Source organism: Chenopodium album, chromosome 22, assembly GCF_948465745.1.
Source record: "Chenopodium album chromosome 22, dcCheAlbu1.1, whole genome shotgun sequence".
Classification (NCBI taxonomy): Eukaryota; Viridiplantae; Streptophyta; class Magnoliopsida; order Caryophyllales; family Amaranthaceae; genus Chenopodium; species Chenopodium album.
In genome coordinates, this window is record NC_137855.1 from 14,265,679 (window position 1) to 14,274,423 (window position 8,745).

General features: G+C 36.3%; 1 long non-coding RNA gene across 1 annotated transcript; it reads right to left on the reverse strand.

The window, feature by feature from the left end:
* Positions 1–330: 330 nt before the first annotated feature.
* Positions 331–2,601, reverse strand: LOC145605991 (uncharacterized). Its single transcript, XR_014105180.1, has 3 exons — positions 1,917–2,601; positions 1,671–1,813; positions 331–586 (listed from the first exon to the last, which is right to left on the reverse strand). It is a non-coding gene; the product is annotated as an uncharacterized LOC145605991 (long non-coding RNA).
* Between the last annotated feature and the right edge of the window lie 6,144 nt (positions 2,602–8,745).

Below are 8,745 nucleotides of genomic sequence, written 5' to 3' on the forward strand. Positions count from 1 at the left end.
TAAGCAGTTGCTTACTAAATTAGGGTACATAAATTAATCACTATTATTTAAATTCGGCATTAATGAATATTGTTGAATCATCCCTCAAAATTAATTATTTTCACCTAACTAAACTAGCTGACTTGTCCTTTTCTACCAATCATATGTACTCCATTACTGTAGTAGCACATTAATCAATTCTTTGCTAGGGTTTTCACGTGGATATTAATTAACACAAACTATAAAGAAAATTTAAGGTACTTTATATAGAAATAATTCAATATTTTAAACTTATTTCTTCGATCTGGCAAAGTTAATTTTGCAATGAAATACCTGATTTTTTCCAAATAGTCCAATATGTTTCAAACACACAACAGTCAACAACAATACTAAATTGATTGTCTTAATCACCACAATCTAATAAGTACCTAAATTATTATTACAAACCAAAAGTCTTCCTAACAAATCATAAACCAAGTTTCAAATGCTACTAAGTTTTTAAAATACAAGTTCACATATAATGTTTACAAATAATATTAGACAATTCTTGCTCTTCCTCCTAGTCCTCTCCCAAAGAAAGTTCTTGAATATTGGTGGCCATTACTTTCTGCCAAAAAATTTTAACAATTAAAACATGCTCCTTAATTCATTAAGTCACAAACATGCAAGCTGAAAAACGTGCTCACCACACTGACACGAAAAATAAAAAAAAGTTAAAAAAAAATAAAAAATAAAAAAAAAACTAAAACTAAAACTCTCCATAAAAATCAGTTTATAAAACAACACAAATTAGCATGAACAGCAGGAACATATTATTATACGAACAACAATAGAAATTAGTATGAACAACATAAATTGGCATGAACAACAACATAAATTGGCAAAAACTGTATAATAAGAACGAAAAACAAAAAATAAAAACATAAACAATAATCGTAAAATAAACACGAACAACAAAAATACAAAAAACAATAATAACAACAAAAATTAGCAAAAACAACGTATAATAAACACAAAAAAAAAATAAACAACAAAATTTAGCAAAATCAACTGTATAATAACATGAACAACAACATTATTTAACAGCCGAAATCAGCATGAACATATGAATTAGGTCATTGAACCGTATTTAAAAAAAAATGAAAACATGTAAGAAAAATGAAGAAGCAAATTACCTAGATTGATGAAGGAGATGACCGTGTGGACTCTTGAAGGACAAAAAGAGCAAAAAAAAACCGTATTGAATGTTTGAATTTTTCAGAAATCAGAAAAATGAGAAAGAAAGATGAGAAATACGAAAGAGAAGAACAGTGAAAGTGAGTAACAGCTCCTTAGGGAAAAAGAAGACATGTGGATTTTAGGGTTTTAGTTTTTATAAGGTGACTTGGTTTGGGTTTGGGCTTGGGCTGAAGAGTTTTAACATTCAAAAATCTCGTACTCTTAATCTTAATGTTTACTTCCAAATTCAAAGACAAAATAAAGTTACGACATATACTACCAAATTTTTTTTTTTTTTTTTTTTTTTTTTTTTTGAAATAAGTACACTGCCGAATTTTATTCTAATTACAATAATAAAAACATTATTATAATATAAACTCATTTGTACAACCCTTACTTTAAGAGTAAGTTAAACTCAAGAAAGTACCTAAATAAAGAAATAAAGATAGTTGAAAGAAAGGATTGCAACTCACATCAGTTTTGGCCCCAAACACTTGGTATTAAAGTGCTTTCATCATCATTAGTACCAACGGGGTTAATTAATTGGTAATTCCCATTACGTGGGAGAGGGTTAAATATTGGATTCATGTAAAGTTTGTTATCCATCCTGGAACATCTGCAATAAAGTTGTAACAAATATATTAAGTTAAAGTAAAAGATAATAATTATCAAAATTGAAGAAAAAAAATATTTATATTTGGCTTAGATTTCAAACACACCCTCTGTTTAATTGGATTCGATATCTATGTGCCGATCGAATATATCGAGGGTCAATCCGATCGATAAATGCTATCTCCGCTTGATCTCGGTGATTATAATTAGTACCTAAAGTTTCAGCAGCACTGATTCCTCCGGGAGCATAAATTTCATACTTGTACATAATCATATGCCGCTCACGAATATCAGGATTGGGCGACCAAATTCGCGAATGCGTAGTACTGATGAAACCGTGTGCTTGCCGAGGCGCATAAGCCGGTCGTCCACCATGGTTGATATGGTGTTCTGCATTAAAATAGATATAGTCGGCCGGGACAAAATCACAAAGATTGTAGTTTTGACTCCTTGCACTAAATCCTACCTCAAAAACCCCATTTCTTTCATTGCTATAAGGTGGACGTCTATCCCAACGGTACACTGGGGTAAGCACGTCTAAATTATTAGCAGAACTTCGATAAATAATATTATGACGCGGGGGTTGTAAAGTATGTAGTGGTGTGTTTTGATACACCAACGAAACAAGATTTGCAGCTGCCAAATCAATTTGAGGATTATCTTCTAGTCGTGGATCAAAAGCCGAAGCGGCTCCCCTCCCAATGTGACCTCGCCGAACAGGCATTATAGGATGAAAGTGGTGAAAGATGGAAGGAAAAAAGTTGTGATGCAGTGAAAAAAGTTTGTGATAAAGTGGAGTATAAAATGAAGGTGGTGAGTGACCTGTAGCTTCGGGGTATTTATCTGTTGAATGGAAAACTGATCAGTCTTTTCACTTTTCAATTTTCCCATTTCCATTGAATGGGAGATGTGGCCATTATCATTGTGCACCACTCGTTTGCTGTCAACTTAAGGGTGTGACTTTATAATGTCTGATTTTTCTGACATGTAGATGTAGTAACTCACTACTTCACTAGTACAAAAACTTGTGTGTTGTCACTTTACTACTGATTCTGAAGCTTTCAACTCGGTTGGCTATTTACCCATTAGATATTACTACTTCTAAAGGGATTCATTTCAATTTAACTTTGTTGCATTTAAGTGATTTAACTAAACAATGTGGAATAGTTATAGTGCAATTGTACTCCACAAACGAGCAAGCTACATGATGTGTAACTGAGTATTAACTAGGCTTCGTGAGAGATTTTTTATATACCCCAGGTTCACGGTGCAATTTATGATATACGGAGTATTTTTTACATTTGGATGATAATTATTTATTTAATCATCAAATGAAGAGTAAAAGCTAATATTGAATTAGTTGAGTGCATCATTCCTCGGATGTTTATTATAAAAAACTTCGTAGGAGAGATTATGGATATGGATACAAACAGAAGTGATACGGAATATAACAACACTACTAGAAAACAGGCGATTTCTGACGGAATTTTTCCGTCGGAAACACCCCGTATTCCGTCAGAAATCCCGTTTCCGTCGGAAGCGGTTGTCGGAAGAGGTTTTGTAGGAAAAACGACCTTTTTCCGACGGAATTTTTCTGTCGGAAGACATTTTCCGGCCCGGGAAAGTCTGTCGGATGTTTTCGACGGATATTTTTCCGCCGGAATATTCCGACGGAAATTCCGTCGGAAAATCCTATTAAAAAAAAAACTGCACCACCACCGCCCACACCACCAGCCCCCACCCCAGAATCACCAGCCCACCCAACCAGACCCCACTGCACACCGACCCCAACCACACCACCACCGACACCAACCCTTATCCCACCTTCACACACCACCACCGACACCACCAAAAATTAACCCCACCTTCACACACCACCACTGACACCACCAAAAATTAACCCCAACTTCACAAACCACCACCGACACCAATCACACCAGCCCCTATCCCACCTTCGCACACCACCACCGACACCACCACACCAAAAATTAACCCCAAAAAAACGAAACTTAGCAAAAAAAACGCAAAAAATCGAAAATTAACCCCAAAAAAACAAAAATTAGCCCAAAAATACGAAAATTAACACAACAAAATCGAAAAATACCACACAAAAAAATCAAAACCAGTAGATCTACATATTTAATCAGAATTTCATAAAAAATTAAAAAAAAAACGATAATTAAACAACAAAAATTAAAGGAAATATATAAATATACAATTATCTAATAAAATTTATAACTTAACATTACAATTACATAAAAAATTAACTAGATCTACAATCTAACCTATTTTAAAACTAGATCTACAAAACAAAAACCTTGAGAGTGGGTGGCTCGCAACGGTGGTTGTCGGCACCGTTGTTGCTGCGCCGTTGTTGTTGGTGTTGATGTTGGTGGTGGTTGACGTTGGTGGTGGTTGTCATAGCGTCGTTGTTGTTGTTGATGGAAAGGAGGACGGAGAGAGAGAAGAGGAGGACGGAGAGAGAGAAGAGAAAGAAGACAAGAGAAAGAGGAGGGAGAAGGAGAAGAAGATCGAGAAAGAGGAGGAGTGAAGGAGAGATCGACAAGAAGAGGAAAGAGCAGAGAAGAGGAAAGGAGAGGAGAGAGAAAGAGAAGGAGAAAAGGGAAAGAAGAGGCAGAAATGAAGTGAGGAGAGGGGTTTTGGCTGTTTTAGGGTTTGGTATTTTTTTTTTTATAAATTAGATTCCGACGGATATAAATTCCGTGGGATATTTAGTGTTCCGATGGAAAAATCCATCGAAAAGTACATATTTTCCGACGGAATAATTTTCCGTCGGAAATTTTCGACGGATTTCCGACGGAATTTTTGAATTCGTCGGAAATATCCGATGGAAAATAAATCCGTCGGAAATTCCGATTATTCCAATGGAATTACGTGTCCGTCGGAACCTATCCGTCGGAATTCGACCTGATTCTTGTAGTGCAAGTATGAGGGTATGAAAATTGTTGCACCACTAATGCATACATAGAGTATTTAGAAAAATCAAAATTTGTTTATACAATAATAAAAGACAATTTTTAGAAACTGAGTCATTTAAATTAATTCAGGCATCCAGTTGGAGACCATGAAATATAATGTGTCAGAGTTGTTTAAAAATCAAAAACTAAAAGGCAAAGGTCTATGTGATTATGTACATAGAGTTGTCAATTCGGGTAAATGGGTCGGGTTAGTGTGGATCGGGTCAACTCGGGTCGGGTCATATCGGGTTAACGCCGTAACCTATGCGGGTCGGGTTCGGGTTGGGTCATGCTTGAGTCGAGTCACGTCAGGTCGTACATCTTATTGGGTTTTGGTCGGGTCAATAGAAGGTCGGATTACATTCGGGTCGGGTGAATAATAGGTCGGGTTTAATTCGGGTTTTCACGGGTTAAAAGGAGTTAGGGTCATTCTCGGGTTCGAGTCGGGTTCGGTTTAAGTCAATAACTTGTGGGTTATAATCAGGTCGGGTCATTCTCGGGTTCGAGTCAGATTCAGTTCAAGTCAATAATTTGCGGGTTATAATCAAGTCAAGTCATTCTCGGGTGCGAGTCGGGTTCGGTTCAAATCAATAATTTGCGGGTTATAATCAAGTCGGGTCATTTCCAAGTTGGGTCATTCTCGGGTTCAAGTCGAGTTCGGTTCAAGTCAATAATTTGCGGGTTATAATCAGGTTGGGTCATTCTCGGGTTCGGGTCATTTTCGGGTTCAAGTCGGCAAGTCAATAATTTGCGGGTTATAATCAGGTCGGGTCATTTCTAAGTCGGGTCATGTTCGGGTTCGGGTATCAAATATTGGGTTAATCTGGGCTTCAGGTTGATTTTAGGTCTGGTCATATCGGGTTCGGGTACATTTTTTGGGTCGGTTTGTTAATAGTTTATGTAATGACGTTCACAATTAATCATTATCAATTTCTTCATTTATTGTAAGAGAAATAATTTCGGAGAAGTTTAAATTCGAGCTAATAAGTTCACGTAACTTTAGATAAGATATATATATATATATATATATATATATATATATATATATATATATATATATATATATATATATATATATATATATATATATATATATATATAAGTTCATATTAATTCCAGTAAGATAGGTTTAGTTTAGATTTTTAGAAGATAAGTTCAAACCCTATTCTGATCTATTCACATTGTTTCCACTCATTTTAGGGGTAACAATTTCAGATAAGTTCATGTTCGATATGACATGTTCAAATAAGTTTGGATAAAACACAATAATTATAAGTTCATATAAATTCGGATAAAATAGGTTTAGTTTGGATAGGTTAAAATAAATTCAGTCTTTATTGTATTCACAATGCTTCTACTCATTTTAGGGAAAACAATTTTAGATAAGTTCATATTTGAGTTAATAAGTTCAAATGAGTTTAGATAAGACAAAACAAATTCCAACTTAAATAAGATATCCGAGTTACTTTATTTGAAATTATCTAAACTTTTTTTTTTTTTTTCTAAACTTATTTTATTTGAAATCATCTAAACTTCTTTCTCATTTTTTATAAGTTCATATCGGAGTTAACGTTTTTTTTAATGGCATTATTTTATTTTTTTTGAAACATTTGAATGGCATGATTTAAAACGTTTAAATAAGATTAAATAGGCAAGTGAATAATAAAATTAGAAAAAAAAAGACCAATAAAAAGAGCTTAAATAGTTATATGGTAGTTTCTTCAAAAAAAAAAATAGTTATATGGAAGTTGAAGATAAATTTAGGAAAAAAAAAAAAAACAATTTGGGTTGAATTTGGGTCGGGACAATAACAAGTCGTGTTGATTTCAGGTCGGGTTAGTAACAAATGGGGTTGAATTTCGGGTCGGGTTAGTAATAGGTCGGGTAAAATTCAGGTCAGGTTAGTAATAGGTCGAGTTAAATTCGGGTCGATTTAGTAATAGGTCGGGTTAAATTCGGGTTGGGTTAGTAACAAGTCGGGTTAAATTTGGGCCGGGTTAGTAACAGGTCGGGTTAAATTCGGGTCGGGTTAGTAATAGGTCGGGTTAAATTCAGGTTTTGACGGGTTAAAACGGGTTTGGGTTAATCTCGGTTCAGGTCGGGTTCGGTTCAGGTCAATAATTTACGGGTCATATTCAGGTCGGGTCATCTCCAGGTCGGTTCATGTTTGGGTTCGGGTCTCAAATACTCGGATTAACTCGGGTCTAGGGTTGGTTTCAGGTCGAGTCATATCAGGTTCGGGTCACCACTTTTTCGGGTTCAAACGGGTCGGTTAATAATCGGATTCGGGTCGGTATTTCGGGTCGGGTCAGCTTTTAACAGCTCTATATGTACATGTGATAGAGAACATTTTTTTTGCAAGATGTAAGAACATTTGATCCAAATCACAAGTTAACAAGTATATAACCAATAGGCAAAAGACGACATATGATTAGACTTTATTCTTTACAAATTCCTATTATTATCATCATTCGTTACTAAGATATTGATTCATCTATCACCTCAATTAAACAAAAAGATAAGCTATGATAATAAAAATTTTGTAAATGCATGTATGATTTGTCTAGGTCATCTAGGTCCTTCGGCCTTAAAATGAACCACTGCATAAAAGTCAAGGACTTTCTAAAATTATCGTATGATAATGCATTTCTCGTTGAAAATTGGTAGCATAGAAAAACAACCTAACCTTTTCCAGTAATTCATAATTGCGATCTAGTACATTAGTACGTACAAGTCACTGCCCTTTTTTCGTTCTTTTTTTCTTCTTTTGGTGTTTTTGGTGCGTGAAATTAAGTAGACTTGCTGCGTAGCTTCATCAGTAAGCAGTAATATTAATTGTGTTATTTCATACCCTTATATGATAATTATGATAAAAAAACTTTTGTATACATCCGATGTACAGTAATATTACTGTACGTCGGGGTAATTTTTGTTGAATTTAAGGTAACTTTTACATTTTTGGGTAACTTTTATCAATAAAGCATAAATAACTTTCATTTATATCAGGTTAACTTATATATACTGGGTAACTTTCATTCATTAAAGAGTAACTTTTGATCATTTTAAGGTAACTTTGTAGCGAATGTACAATATTTTATTGTACATCCTGTTTAGGGTATTTTTACCCCGCCATGTGGCCTAATCAGAGGGCGACACGTGTCAGCCCAAGGATGGTCCAAAGTGGACCTATCCCTGCTTGACACGTGTCATCCCAGATATTTGGGGAAAATGTCGGCCTTCAGGGATTGAAGCCCGAGAAAACCGTAAAACGGCGCAGCCCACCACTGATTAGGGTTCGGTGACCTAATCAGGGGCACAATTCCCAAGGACCCTATAAATAGGGAGATTCCCCTCTTTTGGAGGGCACGTTTTTCCATTAACTACAAATTGTCCCTTTGATAGAGACAACTGAGCTAGAAATACTAGCAGATCCCCACCTAAATTTCCGCACCATTTATTCTCCTTCAAGTTACTAACTTGAGCGTTGGAGGCGGAGCACCACCCAACCGGTGTCTCCGTTTGTCTTGCAGGGGACGTTGGACCGTCTGGCTGACAAAGGGCTTCTAAAATCCTATATTTCTGAGTCCCCAGCCGGGGCAAAGAAGAAGAGCAAGGGTCAGTCCTCCAAGGCTGCCCCCCAGCCTGCTAGTAGTTCGGATACCGACAAGGATCCGGTCTACACTAGAGCAGGCGGATTTTCATGTGGTGGCCCTACCATCCGGGGCACCAAGAGCCATCTTCGAAAGATGGACAAGGATGACGATGAGCAGGCGTCTTCTTCTTCCACCTTCCCATACGTCCTCATAATTGAGAAGGACAGGGGCAGCGTCCGCCGTCCGCATGACGACCCGGTCGTCATTGAATGTAAGGTTGCAAACCAGCTGGTTGGACGAATCCTTATTGACACCGGCAGCTCGTCGGACATTATCAGCCGCCGGTGCTTGCAGAAGCTGATATA